Raw genomic sequence first — 17,542 nt, 5'->3', positions numbered from 1 at the left:
GAGGGTGGAGTAGAGCTGCAGTTCGGCGCCGTCGGTGGCGGAGCACAAGATCCGAACCCAAAGCGGCCTTGATGGTAGGTGGAGCGGCATGGTGGATGGTGGGACCGATGATTACATCGGCCGCCAGGGCTGTGAGAGTCCGCAAGCATGCCAACGTGGATGTTGGCATGCTTTTTTTTATTTTATTTTATTTTTATTTTTTTAATGCTACGAAGAAGAGTACTCTCCTGGCGCGGCGGATCCGGGGCTTTCTCCCTGCGGCACTCCCGCTATAAATTAATTTGCCAACAGTAATCATATAATAGAATAATAATAATAAGGTTGTAATTGTTTATTAGTTCACGGAGGAAAATGACAGCCGTAAAAAAGGGGACACACGAGCTGGGACGGTTGGGTTAGGATGGAGAAATTTTGGATAGACTTGGTAGATAAAGTCAATAAAAAAAATGCCATCCTCATATTTGAGTTTAAAAATTTTATAACCACTTTAACACGTCACTCCTTAACCACTCACCATACTGTGGTGTGCTGTGATGGCATTTTTTTTATTGACTTTATTTACAGCGTATATGATAGACTAAGCTTACTTAAGAATTTCTCCGATGGATGGGAGAAATTGGATGTGCATTTCTTCTTTAGATTCTCTAAAGCCAAAGGGTGGTTGTGGTCAAAAGTTGGGGGGGGTGTGTCTTTGCGGGTGGGCAGACCCTTGGGTACGTGAGGCGTTTTGAAAGGTCAACGAGTTCTAGGATTTGTGGAGAAAGACCGAACAAGTGTCATGTCTTAACTACAAGTTCGCTCATGTTTTGAGATAGTGATGGACTGATGGTTCTTGGAAAATTGGTCAGACCTCCCGATGGTGCTCTGGACGTCATCTAGGACTTGATGTGGTTCAAATCAAGTAGGCAATGTGTATAGGTAGTATCATTTAGCATCTCGCCCATGACAAGATTGAAATATATAGGGCTACAATCTATTTTAATAAAAGTTTTTTTCTATTATTTTCTCTGCGTTTCATTTAATTGATTTTTTTTTTTTTTTTACCACTGAACTTTTTTATTCCATTTCTTGATAGAAGGGTAAGAATTACACCAACATAAATTCTTTTAAATGGTAGGATCTATAAGCTAAAAGTTAGAACCTTTACACACTCCAAGGTGAGCTTGATATATGATTGCGTTAAGTATAAGTTAGGTCAAGTTATTGTAGATAGAATCTTGAGTCATTGGCACAGACGACCAATTGTTTTACCCTAGTTTCACAACTCGTATCGATACGTTAGAAGTATGTTTTCTATGCAACCAAGTATATATTTCACAATATTTTTAGCAAAAAGACATAATAGTTCAGCTTTCCGTTTCATGCAAGGATCATGCACCAAAAGCTAGACCTTCATATCACAATTTACAATCTCTTGGCTTCCATGTGGCGTATCACTCTTTCCATTATTTTTCATTTTGCAATTGCTTACACTCTTTCCATCATACATTGTAATATTCCGCTTTAGAATCTAAAAGCAAGGAAAGTGTCTCATATTGGAAGATAAGCATGTATCCAAGTATAGGGTATGTGGCATATTTCAATTAGTTGTCAGAAACATGTTACAGGAGCCCTTTTGGCCTGTTTGAATAAATCTAGGACAAAAAAAATCCATTATATGCTATTTTAATATTAGTTAATCTCTTCCTAGCATAAGATAACCTTTAAAATAAAAATTTATTAGAAAAAATAGCTTAAAGATGAGTTCAAGGAAGAAGCTGACGGGTGCTTGGAGACAACTAAGTTTGGGGATCCTTGACTTTTGCTTCTCTTTAGAGATCTCGTTTTCTACGTGAATAAAAGAATTGAACCATGTTATGAGCCTGAATTATATATCTTATATTAATTTTTTGAAAAGATAATTAAAGACTTAAAATCAAGGATGTACTATTTAAATTTAAGATCCAAACTATTGAATATGATTTATAGCAAAATAAAAAATAAAAAAACTACCATGCATACATTTTGGTGGCCTCTAACATACTCATCAAGTAGTAATTAAAATGAACGGTTTTAATAGTATGATACTGTATTTTATTATAATCTAATAAATTTAAATCTATTGATGTTTTAAGATATATAGATTATGATCCATAAAATGAATTTTTAATTTATATACACTATCATATCTTTTACAATACTAGTATACTTGATATCATTTATTTTTATACCAACTATGTATACATTAGAGACCGTTGAATATATAGATGATAGTGGAAATCTTTGGATGGTGTTGAAATGTCATATATACATGCTTGCATGTTATAAATTATTGTATATGCATATCTATGTGTGCATACAGACACATGCATGCCTCGTATATATGTACAACACATTCTTTTTTTTTTCAAAATTACAGATTAGGACTTTTCTTGTTGTAAAATAGTTTAACTCAACTTTGAAACCTAAACCATCCCTCTTTCTTAAAAATAAAATTTGGATCCAAATGTCGAGATATTTTTAAACTACATGATGACCCAATGAAAGAGAGATGCATATACAGCCAAATTTAGATCTTATAAAATCCCAATCTGATGAATTGGTTATCCAATAGAATATATTTGAATTAATATGAATAATATTTTTTTCTTAGATAATAAATTAATGGAAGTTAATATTCGCTATGTTGATCTAAACTACATCTAATTTTAGATTTAAGGATGTTTCAAATTGATTTGGCTTGGATAATTTTGTTAGATAGGAGCCTGAGTGAGCTGCACCTTTTACAATCCCACTTATCATCATGCTCCAAAAAAATATCTTTCTCGACACCTGTATCATAGACCTAAAGCCCCTTAGTGGCTACATATACTATACGCATTTAGATCATTGTTACTTTTCTTTTTCCCTGTGTATGGAGAGCAGCTGCTGCAAGAGCTTTGAATCTTTTGCAAGCAGTTCAAAGCTGGCCAAACTTGACTAAAATCCTGCCGAACTGACTCAAGCTTGCATCATCCGGCAATAATGAATGCTGTACTCCTCGTGAAACATGTCAATCGCTGCTGCTGTATTTTGGATCCTCTGTCTACCGCACCATTTGTGGACCATATCCAATATTAAGAACAACATTTAAAAGTTTCACGCATTGAATGCTCAAAAAGTAGGAAGGGCTGGCGGCAGTGCGCATACGGCCAACAAGCATGGCCTCTGGTTCCTCACAAGTGGGGATGGCAATAGATTGGATAGACTATTACTCATATTTATCTAATATTTATCTCGAGATTGGATGGGATCAATAGAATCTAGAAACGGGGTGAGCCGGATGGGATTAGATGGGATGGGTTGGACTGGTCAAATGAGAGGATTTTTTTTAAAATAATATTTCTTTAATATTTTATTTTAAAAATATTTCAAATCCAAATTTATTTTTAAAACTATGAATTCGGTGTCATCTGAGCCTAAATCATGAACTGAACCTACCAGTTTGAGTTCAAATAGCCGAACTTATGGGTTCAACCCAAGAGTTTCTATTGATGATGTAGAAGTCAAATCAAAATAAAATTATGGGCAAAAATTATGATTTCATTAAAAAATTATGATTTAAATTTACGATTTCAAAATGAAATTACGACTTCAACCCATAATTTCATTTTGAAATCACCCGTAGATCCCATTACGAAATCATGAGTACGATTTTTATTTGATGCCAAATTATGGGTTCAACCCATAACTTTTGAAATCTTATTGTTGTGATTTCAAAATTAAAATCATGAATTCAACCCATGATTTCAATTCGAAATACTATCGTTGTGAAAGTATGGACTGAACCCATCATTTCACTTTTGAAATCCTATCGTTATGAAATCGTAAGTTCAATCAACTATTTCATATGCTTTTAAACCCAGCCCGAAGCCATCCTGCTCCTTATTGATTTTTTTAAAATTTCTCTTCTATTGTGGTCCATTTCAACCATAATCTTAGTCCCCTCTAGAACCAATTTAATGGCTTCAAAAAAAGATGCAATTTTATTGAAGGAAAAGAGAACTCGAGTAGAAAAAAAGAAGCAACCAACTCATAGGTATGAAAGACTTTATTTTAAATCATGAGTGTAGTGAAGAATTTTAATCAAATTTTTGTGAAAGAAAAATTATAGGAAGTAGAATAGTTGATTTAAATAATTTTAATAATTTTTATATTCGATTTTTGTTCGAAAGGAGGGGTTGGTTATCCATGATTATGCTCAACAAGCCAACATATCCTACTTTAGTTCAGTATTTTTATAGTAATTTTAGTTTTGATAGTGAATCTTATTCTATTTCATCGTATGTCAAACGATAAATTATCGAGTTTGACTACAGTATTCTAGGTCAAATTTTGGATATTCCATTTGATAGTGATAGATATTTCAATACTAATTATTGGAGTCATAGTATTTTGGAGTATCTTACTTGTGTTAAGAACTATTTTTGATCAGATCGATAAACCTATTGCACATATGTTACCACTTGAAAATAAATTAATCTATCATATTTTTATATTTAATTTTTTACCTAGAGGAGGTCACAGAGATAACGTATCATATTTAGATATTTATTTCCTTAGAATGCTTCTCTCAGATGATAGGATTAATTTATCTTTTTTAATGATGCATTATATGAATGAATGTTTTTAAAGTTTCAAAACTATTTTGCCCTATGGAGCTGTTATAACTGCTATATTTGAAGCATTTGATGTTCGTATCATTGATGATAATAAAGTTATTAAGCTCAGACCTACTGACATCTACAATCATGCATCTCTAAGGCATGTAGGGTATATATTTACTGATGGATTATGGAGGCATATGCCTGAGATAGATGAAGAAGAATATGATGGTGAAGGGGGTGGTCAGCCTACTGATAGAGAATAGTCTAGACATGCTACACAATCTGATCGCAATCTTTCAATCTGCATACATTGTCTTTTCGGATAGGTGCATTGGAGATATCTGTTAGAGAAGAATTTGCATATATGGATGCCCGATTGCATGAGCGATTTGCACATATGGATGCTCGACTGGACGAGAGATTTGGATGATTCGATTAGTTCGTACAGCATTTTTATCATCAATTCTCTCTATCACCACAGGACCTTCCAGTGGATGATTAGGCTTCAACTTCTGGTTGCAGTATTTGAGGCTTAACTATGTATCATCTTTTTCATTTATATTTCGATTAATGAATTTCAGTTTGTTGTAAGAGTATTTAGCTTTCTGTTGGTGCTCATATTTTAGATGGAATCATGTATTCTGATCTATTTTATATTAAACTCGAGATTTCATATAAACTATGATGGTTTAATTCTTAGGGTTTTATAGTTTGGCATTATTTTTAATTCTTTCAGTGTTAGGGTGTAATGGACCTAGACCACCCGGATCAACCAACCTAAACCACTAGACTTAATGAACTAGACCATTCCTACCATTTTATAGTTTTAAAAAAATCAAAAAAAATTGCACATAACAGTCGACGGGCCTAAAGAGATGGTCGATTGGCCAGTTTGGTCAATCGGCCCGCGTAACCAGGCTAGACCACTAGGCTTTATCAGTTGCGGTTAGCCAGTTTAGAGGCGGTCGATCGCTTCAGATCGAGCCCAGCGGTCTAGCCCAATTGCTCATGCTGGTCAACCACAGTGGCTCGAAAGCATGCCATTGCGATCAACCATAGGTCTGAGCCGGTCGATCGCTTCAGACTAAGCCCAATGGTTGATCCTGGTCGATCAGGGTGGTCATCTAGCTTAGATGGAGCTCGATGATCCAACTCGGTTGCTCGAGTCAGTCGACCACTTTGGCTCGAAAGTGGCCAGTTATGGTCGACCGTCGATCTAAGCCGATCGATTGGCCCGGACCAAGTTGTGTCAGCTGGGTTCGCCATTTTTTTTCTTCAATTATTCAGAGATTATTTAAATTTAAATTTTAGTCTTTGACATTTAGATCCTGTTACAATATTATCCAAGTTGGAAATTGATGAACCCAAAACCTTGAACCCGGAACCTATTATAACTTTGAGATCATATATTCGAAACATGAAAATATTCTCTTCGCAATTAAGATAAGACCATGTTCAATTAACCCACCCTGATTTAGAGTATCATATGCATTTATATAACAACATCACATCAATTGTTGAAGTAAATATGTATTTCATACTTTACATAAAATAAATGATGATGATAAATTATGTGATCACAACTTCACAACCACACAATGAAAGAGAGCAACTCTGAACATTGTGTAACCCAAACAATAACATTACAACTGACATACCATTAATTCATCCACAAATTAACAAAGTGTATTTAGGAGGATCCGATCGGGATGGAGTCGGAGGTGGGGGATCCGATCGGGGTGGGACTGAATGGGAGGGATCCGATCGGGATGGGGTAAGAGATGGGGGAGCCGACTGGGGTGGGGCCGGATGGGGGTGATCTGACAAGGACATACCGGTCGATCAGAGGAGGTCGAATTTGGGTGATCGGATGAGAAGATGGGGTCGAATGAAGAGAGAAATATCGGAGAAATGAGGAACAAGGAGGGACCGGTGGGCTGAATGCCAATGATCGGAGGAGAAAGAGGAGAGGATTGTCAGTGAAATGGCAAACAAGGGAGGGACTGCGGGGTGGGCAGTGTTGACGATGAAATCAAGACTTTAAGAAACGAAGAAATGAAATGGTGACTCAAGACATGATTTCATATCTAGTGCCACACCTGACGTTCACTGGGACATATGGTGGATGGATTGGGACATGTGGCCATGAAATCGTGAGTTCAATCTATGATTTCACGCTGGCATGGTAGTTTCGAAAATAAATTTAAAATAAAAATATTTTTGAAATAAAGTATTAAAAAATATTATTGTTTTTAAAAAATCTCAAATGAGAGAAAGATATAATTTTTTATATATAAATTATTTTTTGTTTCAAAGAAAAAAATTTGTTAAAAAAATATAAATATCTAGATTGGCTTTTGTATGGGTTTTATTATTATATATGTTCATTGCAAATTCATTATAGATCGAGTATTCGATAAAATGACATAAATTATCATTTGTATTTACAAGTTTAAAATATATAATTATAAAACTAGAAGAAAATAGCGAACATATTCTTCTTGTATCATTGTACAGTAATTTTTGAAACTATTTTTGGAATCATTTCAAAATAGATAATTAATTATTTTTGATAATTATAAAAAAAATTTAAAGCATCGGCTCAAATTGTATTTCAAGAAATATTTTGAAAAGAGGGGCATGAAGCCCTTTTAATATATTTTTCAAATCTTGGATTATCTGCTAACATAAAAGGCTGTTCATCTTGAAATATAAATTTAGCTAATTTTTGCCTATTAATATCTTGAGAATAACAGGACGTACCTAGATCGTAAGAATCTGGAGCCAATTAAATTTGCATACAAACATTCGTATCTTCTTTAAAGTATTCATCTCTATATCGCTTGATATGGGTCATTCCACCAAATGTTGTGTTACTCAAAAAATATTTACAATGTTTGTATTGAGCTTTTCATAACAATTCACCTTTTTCTTCTACTGTGATGACATCGAACATGTCCAAAACAATAATAATTTATTTTTTATTCTTTATTTGGGATTAAAATTTGAAGCATCAACTATTGGTTAGGAGTTTTCGTCAGCTTGCGAGACAAAGTAGAAATTATTGAATCCCTCTTATATTAAAACGATATGATCATACTCATTTGTCATTTTTTTATAATAAAAAATGAAAGAGATTTTGTTATTGGAGTATGTGAATGTGAAATAAAAATAAAATTAAAAATTATTATAAAAAAGAAGCTAAGAAAATTGGACGACGTTGCAAATGTGAATGCAGTAGAGTAGAGATAAGAGTCGAATATAATTTATTGTGATGAAAATGATTATGATATGTGGTATTTATAAATATTCAAATTAATTATATGGACTAAAAAGCCCTCGCAAACTAGCCATTGGAGGAGATAATTACATTTTTTAATAAAAAAATAAATATATAAATTATTTTTTGACTATATAGACCAAAATATCCTTAAAACTAGTCATTATATAGTTGTTGGGGGGTAATTTGGTCATTTTGACTAAATTTGATCACCAATACAATCAGAGCCTGGTCAGGGCCCTATCCAGGCTGGCCTGGGTTATTCCTAATCTAGGCCTATCAGGACTTCAGAGCCGAGCTGGGCTCAGGCTTGATCCGGATTTAGACTGATCCTTTTAAAATATAGATCGGGCTGAGTTTGCATCCATTTTTATAAGTAACTAGCTTATAACCCTGTGCTATATACGGGATGTGATTCTTTTTCCAAAAAATATTTTATTTTATTGATTTATTAATATTTATTATATATATTTTTTAAAAATAATTAAAAATAATTAAAAATATATTTTATGTATAACTTGGATTATAAGCTATTTATAACTTTTTTTATTTTTTTTTTTTAAATTTGGATTTCTTCATGGACCTCTTGCTGCCTAGTTTCTCCTAAAATCCTCGTCCTCTTTCTGTATTAAGATTCTTTCTTCTCTGCTTTATTCTTTGTCTCCAAAGCTCGTTTTGTTCTCCCTGTCATGGTGGAGCTCAAAAGGCTCTCAAAGAGCTGGAATCTCATCCAAATCAAACATATCGGTATCCACTCGTATATCCATGATCTTTATATCGACTCTGCTCTGGAGGTCCGCATCATCTCCGAGAGTATGATCAGCCAGCAGTCCACCTGCAAAGCCATTGGTTTCATCCTCCAGCTCATCTATAACGACAAGCAAAATACATATATCAAATGGATACTCTGTCAATGCAGAACCTCTATTTTATCATCTCTATCATGCCTCTAACGAAAATGCCATTCGTCGGCGATCCTCGTCAAATAACCCCTACATCATTATCAAGAGAACAAAGCTCCATAAATTAAAAATTTTGTAGCCAAAATAGAATCCTTTCGAACAAAAATCTCCAACCCCACAAAATATCATGCGTTTACCAATTTACCAAGATTAAGCTCTCACAAACTCAAGGGACCAACTCATACAGAATCCCATATATTTGAGAAAAAACCCAATTGAAAACTAAGAAACCCCTAAACTCTCTCTAGTGCTCTCCTTTTCCACATATCTTTGAAAAAAATAATGAAATAAAAAAAATAAAAAAAATGATCATCCTTTTCTTTAAATTTTTTTATCTTTCCTCCATTTTTATTAATTTTTTTTATATTTTTTTTATATATTTTTATATATTTTTATATTTTTTTATCTTCAAGAGTTCCAACAGACGGTCAAGCTTAGAGTGGCTGAATGGGAAGCTTAGATGAGCAAAAAAGAATCCTTTCGGGCAAAAATCTCCAACCTTATAAAATAGATTTTTTAAAAAAATTATTTAATTAATTCGTGGAAATGAATACCTCTCGCTTTTCTGTCAGTTTTGGAATAGTGACCAGGACCCATATTCCCTGAGACAAAACCCAATCGGAACCTAAGAAACCCTCTAGTTTCTTTCCATTGCTCTCCTGGAAACAGATAATAAAATGAAAAGAAAAAAAGATCAGGGAAAGATCTTGCCCTTAATTTTTTTCCGTTTCTCCTTTGTTTTAGTTGATATTTCTTATGTTTTCCCCCATTTTTCTTATAGTTTTTGCATCCTAAAGAGTCCCAATCGGGCGGTCGAAAAGGAGAAGCTGAGATGATGATGACTGGGGTTTTTGGTATTTCCTTTCTCTCTCTCCTCCGGTGCATGAGGTTCCGTCAGAATAAATGGCCAGATTGTCGCCGCCCAAACCCTCTCTCTCGACCCCAACCTCCTGCTTTCCTCCCTCGTCGCCGCCTCTGCCATCTCCTGCCTCTCCGACACCTTCGCCTCCCTCTCCTCGTGGAGACGACGGATGGCGTCGTCCGGGTGAAGGCAGATGGCACCGACGAGGGTGATGTAGGGCTCGAGTTCGAGGCCGCCGAACTCTGATCGAAGATCCACCATAAGTCGCTTTAGCCTCGCCTCTACATCCTCCGATGGCAGCGCCCACACAGAGTACCACTCTGCCACTAATGACTGGCCGTCGGGTTCTCCAAGGAGCCGTCCTCTAATGGCTCCAAAGAGCTCTGTGTCGCCTTCCAGAACCCCTCCACCGAACCTCCTTCCGTAGCTCCTACCAGTCCCCCTCCTCCTTCGATGACGACGATGGCGACCCCTCCCGCCTCAGTGCCTCCCCCAGCCCCACCGCCCGCGACCTTGCCGCCACACAATAGAGTAGGTGTGCCAGGCCCTACCTTGAGCCATCATGGGCCGGGCCCGGCCGGACCGGGTTCGGGCTGACCGCCCCATTTTTACACCCCTACGTGAGACGTCAGCTGCGGGGCCCTCTTAACAGAAGCAAGGATCATTAAGATCTGCCCTCGTCCGCGGATCCACGTAATCGACGCTCCGGATTAAAAGCGATGCAAAGATTAGCGGGGTAGCGATATAAACAGAGTAGCGCGTTTTGGATTTCACCCGTTCGGCTCTACTGTTCTTGGGGTCGAGGTCCTGGCTCTCCTGCAGAACTCACCTTCCTCTACGTGGTGCTCGTTAGCGAGGGGCTTTGGGTGGCGCCCCTCCCTTCCTAAGCCTACGGCTTCTTTTCTGCGTTCTTCTTCTTTTTGTTCTCCCAGGCGGGTATTGGCTGTGAAGTTCCTCTTCTCTCTCTTTCTCTTATCTTGCTTTTGTTCTTCATTCTTTTTTTAATCTAAGCGGGAAACTGGCATTGCTTTTAGGTTTTTATGAAGAGCCAGTGAGGATTTGGATTTGCTACGTTATGAATCAGACAGAGATCACCTATTTTAAACGGCAAGGTGATCTTGGATGGTTTGCTGCCGTGGTGCAGGCAACCGATTTGCATCAGTTTTGATTTAGGTTAACAATACAATGCTGGATTAAACGGTCAATCTGAGCCTCCTCTGTCTTCCCTTTCTTTGATTTCCAAATTTCTGCCTGTCGCTTTCTTTTTCAAGATTTTTTTTTTTTTTAAATTTCGTTAAGGTAATTAATTTATTCCGAAGAGTTGTTCCTGTGGTTTCTCAACAAATCATGGGATTTGGAGGCCGATGAAAGCCTGGGGATAGGGATTGCTTCAGTAGCAGCTGGGGTTTGGAAATCCTCTAATTTTCTGTTTTGATAATTGAAAATTAGGGATTGTTTGGATGGTTTTAAGGTTTATCACATTTTTTAAAGGTTTTGAATCCACTTCCAACCACATGTTCTTGTTTTACTTGACTCTATCTTTCTTTCTTTTTTTCTTTTTTGCTTTTAGGTTTTGAATAGTTTTCTTTTTCCTTAAGTATTCCTTACGCTTTTCCTTCCCCTTTTTTTAGCAATGATATCACCACAGGTAACTTGAAAAAGCTTCAATGTTATCCTCCAGAAAAAGTGTACGTTCCTGCACCAACCTGGTGTTCCATAAGGTAGTTTCTCTACTGCTCCCCTTCTAACGTCGCCTTCCCAGGGTCTGCAAGAGTTTGTATCAAATTCAGGGCTCACCAATTTTTTAAGACTTAAAGCAGGTGTTGCAGGATCTCTCATGGAAGCCTACCTGCAGCGGGTATGGGATAAGGTTATGAACTTTCTATTTGCTGTTGATGATGTTCTTAATCTAATAGCAGTGCAACCCTTTAATTTTTTTATGTTGCTGCTTTGTTCACTTTTCTTACTGTTCCTACTTGTCTTTGCAAAGGTAGTGATAATTTCATAATTTGGTTTGCCTGTATGCTTTTGTGCTTTAGATACCTGGATCATGTTCCCTGTTGCTATCAGGTGGTGTATCAATAGGTGGTGCATAAATTTCTAGATGACCTGTTTCAATTTGAGTAGTGGCATGGGATGAAGGTTTTGATGGTGGACGGTGGAGGAGGATTTTTGGTAGTAGTGAAGATGAGGTACCAAATTCCTTCACTGTTTAAATACTGGATATTCTGGTATATGCTTCCTGAGTCGATCTAGTTACTGTTGTTGATAATATATGCATCTAGAGTTGATATAATTACTGTGGTTGATATATTTCTTAATGAGTCGATATGATTATATAATTCCTAAGTTGATGTGAAATCCAACAACTGCAGCATGTGGAGACGAATCACATGAGAAAGATGATGAAAATACACTCTGTTGTTTTTTCCTGCTTAATGGCTGTATTAGATCATTTTTGGAGAGGTCAAATAACTGTCCTGCTATGAGCAAAGCAGATCCTGATATCCACTTTTATTTCTTTTTCCCCTGTTGAGCCTCTTGTAGACAGTTAAAATTTGATTTTAACATTAAATTTCTGTCACACAATTTCTTACCTAGAATCAAGTAGCCAAATTGTCTTATGGTTGATTCCCCTGCATGTCCCTGGGAGGTTATTCTTATGAAGCTTTCAACTAACACATTAGAAGTCCTGCAATGTCTGAAATGAAGATAACTTCTATGTTCTCAGTCTCTTCAACATTTTATTTTCAAATTTGACATCATCATTTCTTTCACTTTGTAAAGTAGAACAATCACAAATCACAAGTTATATGTTTATTTCACATGAATGCATTCGGTCTAACAAATTTTCACTTCGCACTCTGACAGGTTGACGAGCAGCACTGGTTCCGTAAGCTTCTGATTACGATGCAAAAATATGATGAAGGATTTTTGATGTGGATTTTTTTGAGATTGTTAGATTTTTGAGGTTTATCTGCACAATGGTGAAGAAATTTGATAATCTTATGATTGTAATGCTATATTATTGGTTAAATTTGCTCTGTCATGATGTTAGGGTTGCACAAGGTGGATACCAATGCAGATTTTTCTTTCTTTCTTTCTTTCTTTCTTTCTTTTGTGTGTGCAGTCATATAGATATTTGGGTTTGTTGACTTCTATTTTTGGCTGTTAATATGTCTTATTATAGCAGTAACTCCTGGTTGTTTTCTCACATTATACCGTGCATGTTGCTCCCTTTCACATTACAAGGCTGAGTTCTCTTTATTGAGCTCTTTGCACAATGAGGGTTAGTTATATTTTCTTTTTCAATTTTATCTAATCACATGAAATATTATCCTTGTGTACGAACATAGTTACCAATTGTCCAGCCAATCCCAACTATTTGAGCTAATTGCTTTTTTTTTTTTTAATCTATATGTGTCATCTCAAGTTTCATTTTATTCAGCTAGCTCAGCTTCTAAGAACTTTCTTTGCATGAATTCGGTACTCCACACTGATGTTAATTCTGCAGAGGCAAACTGTTCCCACTGACTAATACACCCTTATCAGGTTCTACTGCAAGGTCAAGATTTTTTGTTTAATTTTTTTTAATTTTTTTAATTTTTAATTTTTAAATTTTTTTTTTTGGTCTTAGGTCATACTCCGAAGTATTTTATACTTCGAGTCACTAGGTATATCATACTTTTTTTCATTTTTGTTGGTATGTGACATTCTTTCTTTTTGGAAAAATTATCTGATTTCTGTATAGAGATATGAGTGAGAATTTATCTTTATCTTTATTTCTCCTCCCTCCCTTGAGCACACCTTCCTTTCTATTATACAGTCTTTATGTGTATAGTAACCTGTGTAAGGGCAAATAAAAGTATGATACACAAAGTGGTATTTTCATTGTCTTGTTCAAGATTAATTGCATCATTTAATGCAAGAAATGGTTGCATAAAACTATGGCTGATGAATATAAATGTTTGGAACTGAAGTTTAGTAGTGATACTCTTGATGTTTGAGTTGCCACAAGGCGGATACACATAGGTATTTGGGTTTGTTAACTTGTAATATTGACTGTTTGATATATGTTTCCTTATTGCATCAAGGAGCTAGGGTTTTTGGAAGCCATATTCTCAAATATGCCATTCTGCTGCCTGTTGAGAACCGCTGTGCTGCACGTAACTGTTTTCTGCCACCTGTTGTTCACGGGAAGAGGATATCATAATTCCTTCTAATAAAAATGGTAGACCTGAGCCTCTTAGAATCTTTAAATTACATTTTTCCAACTTCCTTTGTACTAATTTTCACTTTATTATGTCATATAAATGGTCTGATTACGTTGATACATCCATTTTTGGATCCATATATATGATGGGAGATGAAGAATGGGGGGCCTTTTTTTTTTTTTAGAAAAATGGGGTGGCTATGTCGAATCCAAATGCTCTACCTTTCATTCTATTGATGTTATACCATTTTATGCCTCTGAGCTCCTCTCAGCAATACTTTCTTTTCTCTTAATATTGCAATTTCTAGCCTGCCGGTGATCCCTCCTTTTAGGTGAATGGTGAAGGCAGAATTTCTACAGCATATGGGGCTGCATTAATGTTCCTAGAAAATAGATTGCAAAATCCCTCAAAAACAACAATTTATTCCATCCTGCAAACTCTCAAGTTAAACCAGATGACCATTCAAATCACAAATTTCACCTTTATTTATTTGTCACCTAGTGGTTTTCAAAGCATATATATATATATATATATATATATATATATATATATATATATATATATATATATATATATATATATATATATATATATAAGATTAAGGGGATAAATATTGTTTTATTTATCTAATAGTTCATATAGAGAGAGAGAGAGGAATGCTGCTATTCTTCAGTGTTATGGTGCTTCTAATCTCTTATCATACTACCATTCCTGGTGCTTTTGTTGCATGTATTTCTTCTATGTTGTTTGATCTTTCTGCCACTGTACTCAGCTTCCTCCATGTTAACAGTTATTGGATAGCTCTTGAATTATTCATGTTTTCTTCATGATATTCTGAATTACTGTTTGGTAGTTGACATTGAGAATCTTGCAAAATGGTTGGCAAATATTTTGACTTATTTCAATTATTCATGGCTTCGTATAAGAACCGTGGAGTATGACTAGTTAGTGATGATATTTGTTGTTAGTGGTGTAATTGCTTTTCTTATCATTGTTACTTCTCCTATGTTTGTTTTAGCATCAATAATAAATAATATTGTATATGTATGCATGTTGTATATACTATATGCATGCATACATATTATCTGTGGAATAAGTATGTATATGCATTGGAGCTAGTGCTTGCTTGCATACATGTCTGTATGCTCTTGTTGATATAAATCAATATGTCTTGAGATTTGGCTAATATTATATTAACTCTATCATTGGAGACTTTATGATATTAGCTCCATCATTTGAGACTTGTTTTTCTTCACTTTTGTTGTGGATTCTTAATCATTTAATTTATCCTGTTATGGTGGTTGTCATAAACTGGGAGTTTACGGTAGTTTACTCTTTCATTCTCATCCATTGTTTATTTTTTCATTTTCATCCTATTAAAATATTTTTTGAGATGAAATATCTATGTCAATATTTAAGAACTTACATCGACGAGTACGTCGTTGAGTACCACCATTACTCAACAACCCCTGGTAATTTTCATTATAATAACTAATAATTAATATTAGCCTTTGTGACAGTTTTTATTTTATTCAAAAATTCTCAGAAAGTATTTTCAGGTGCTTCAAGAGCTCTCCAAAACAATGCCTTAGTATTTTCCCAAAGCTGTTGGGCAGCCTGAAACTGCCGTCTCCTCTTGCATGATTAACAAGCTGGATAAGGTGGCCGAAGTACGAGAGCCCATCCGACCAGCAAGACCCTTCTGTTCCTCCATTGCTGGATACCTGTGTACTATTTTCTATCTCAGTTGTCCATTTGGTGCATAACAATTTTAATGTTCTCCTCGGCCATGTTTGGCACTGGGTTGTCCTCAGGGCATACGGGCCCAATTGGAGCTTACGGTTATGTCCACTTTGGAACGGGCATGGGAAAGTGCAATGGTCTTAGGACGCTCGTTATATAAATTAAGAGGAGGGGTTTGTTCTTGGGGTATAGAAACACATCATGCTCCCTCTAAGGAGACAATTAAAAGCATCAATTGTCAAAATGCATACCTATTTCTTTGGAGGAGAAAAGACCATTGAAATTTATTGAGATCATAGCTTGCGGTGAAGGGCAAGATTTTTAAGCCTGGATCACTCGTATTAGATTCAGCAATTTACCAACTAAAACTGTTGGCACCCTCTACAATGACTAATATGCATTGGGAGCCTTGTACATTAAGAATGGTTGCAACTTACTTGAAAAGGAACTTGTCAACATATATAACTAGCTTCCTCTTTATCGTTTTTTCAATTTTTCTTTGGTGGTGCTTACATTTTTACCAATATATTCCCAAATAGATTCACAATAAAGATATGCATATGCAAATCTTCTGAATTATCTTTTTCAGCTCGTCATCAAAGACGATCGCACCGTAATAGGGACAGTGACAAAATGTTTATGCTTCTTCATGTAGTGTGCGATCGCCAGCCCTTCACACGTAAACATTTCACCAAACAGCTCCCAACGGTCACCCTTGATCATTCTCACGGACGTTGGGCAATACAAAACTGACGGTTGTGGACCATCTTTTTCCACAAACCTACTTAAATTAGCAATGGATAACACCAACCAACTTAACACATGATGCATGATTTAAGTTGACTTTGAAGCTCCTCAAGACCCAAGCATCAAACTTGTCGACTCTGAACTAATGATTAGTGGCCATATGTCCATAGCACCAAGTCTTCTAACCAATTATTATTATTATTATTTGAGAGAAAAATAAACCAAGCTGTCTACTCTTCAATGTTTGTTAGACCACTGGATCGATCAATGACTGGAGTGTACTCACCTATACTTTGTTTCATCTGACGTGGCCACTTATTCTACTCTAATCAGAATTTGACATCATCCCATAGGTTTTCCTTGGTAAATTCTTCTGGTTCCCTTTTGGGCGCGAATGGTATCTGACTCAAACGCCAATAACCTTTAAAAATCTATTAAGCCTCCCTTCCAACCTCCTTTAACAGGAAGATTGTGGAAAAAAACCTCCAGTGAAGCCGGAGACCCACCTCGAAAGCCTGAAGCCCCATATGGAAGGGACTCCCGTTTGGATAAGAGGCCCAAAGGTTGGGCCGGATCAAGATCGGGCCTGAAAAATCAGTGTTTTCACTTGGGTTGAGATCAGCCTGAACCTGACTCGGCTCACTCGATAAGCAGGCCTACCTACTTCATCAAGAGAGGCAAAGAACCGAGGGTCTTGATCTAGCAAACTAGTGAACTCAAATTTCAAACTAGACACTAGAGAAATTTTTTGTGCATCATGGGTGGTGTAAAAAATCCGACATGGAGCACAACACTTTATGTGATTGGTCCACGTAGCCACTGTTTTTCAACACGCATTTAATATCTGTAGTTTTATTTTTTTGTTTAAAAATTTTGTATGACAAAAATACTTCTGTCCTTTGAAAAAAATTATGACATCCTGTGCCATATTATTACTTCCTATATGCAAGATGTCATAATATGGCATAGAAAATTATGATATCCTGTGCATATTATGACATCCTACGTTGAATTATGGCTTTCTGTATGCAAAATGTCATAATATGGCTTAAAATATCATAATATGGTTCAAGATATCATAATATGAAAGAAGCATTTTTGTTCAATTA

At 35.9% G+C, this 17,542-nt stretch overlaps 1 long non-coding RNA gene across 4 annotated transcripts; it reads left to right on the top strand.

Annotated features, from left to right (window-relative positions):
* Positions 1 to 9,510: 9,510 nt before the first annotated feature.
* On the top strand, positions 9,511 to 16,065 carry LOC105050702 (uncharacterized). 4 transcript variants are annotated; one of them, XR_012143406.1, is made up of 6 exons: positions 9,511 to 10,661; positions 10,764 to 11,450; positions 11,550 to 11,599; positions 11,769 to 11,921; positions 12,601 to 13,960; positions 15,503 to 16,065. It is a non-coding gene; the product is annotated as an uncharacterized lncRNA (long non-coding RNA). The 4 variants fall into 4 exon arrangements; XR_003801670.2 differs by having other exon boundaries at positions 9,511 to 10,665; positions 11,550 to 11,587; XR_003801669.2 differs by having other exon boundaries at positions 9,511 to 10,665; positions 11,800 to 11,921.
* The last annotated feature ends 1,477 nt before the right edge of the window (positions 16,066 to 17,542 follow it).

This window comes from Elaeis guineensis, chromosome 8 (genome assembly GCF_000442705.2).
Source record: "Elaeis guineensis isolate ETL-2024a chromosome 8, EG11, whole genome shotgun sequence".
NCBI lineage: Eukaryota > Viridiplantae > Streptophyta > Magnoliopsida > Arecales > Arecaceae > Elaeis > Elaeis guineensis.
This window is presented reverse-complemented; position numbering and strand designations above follow the sequence as displayed.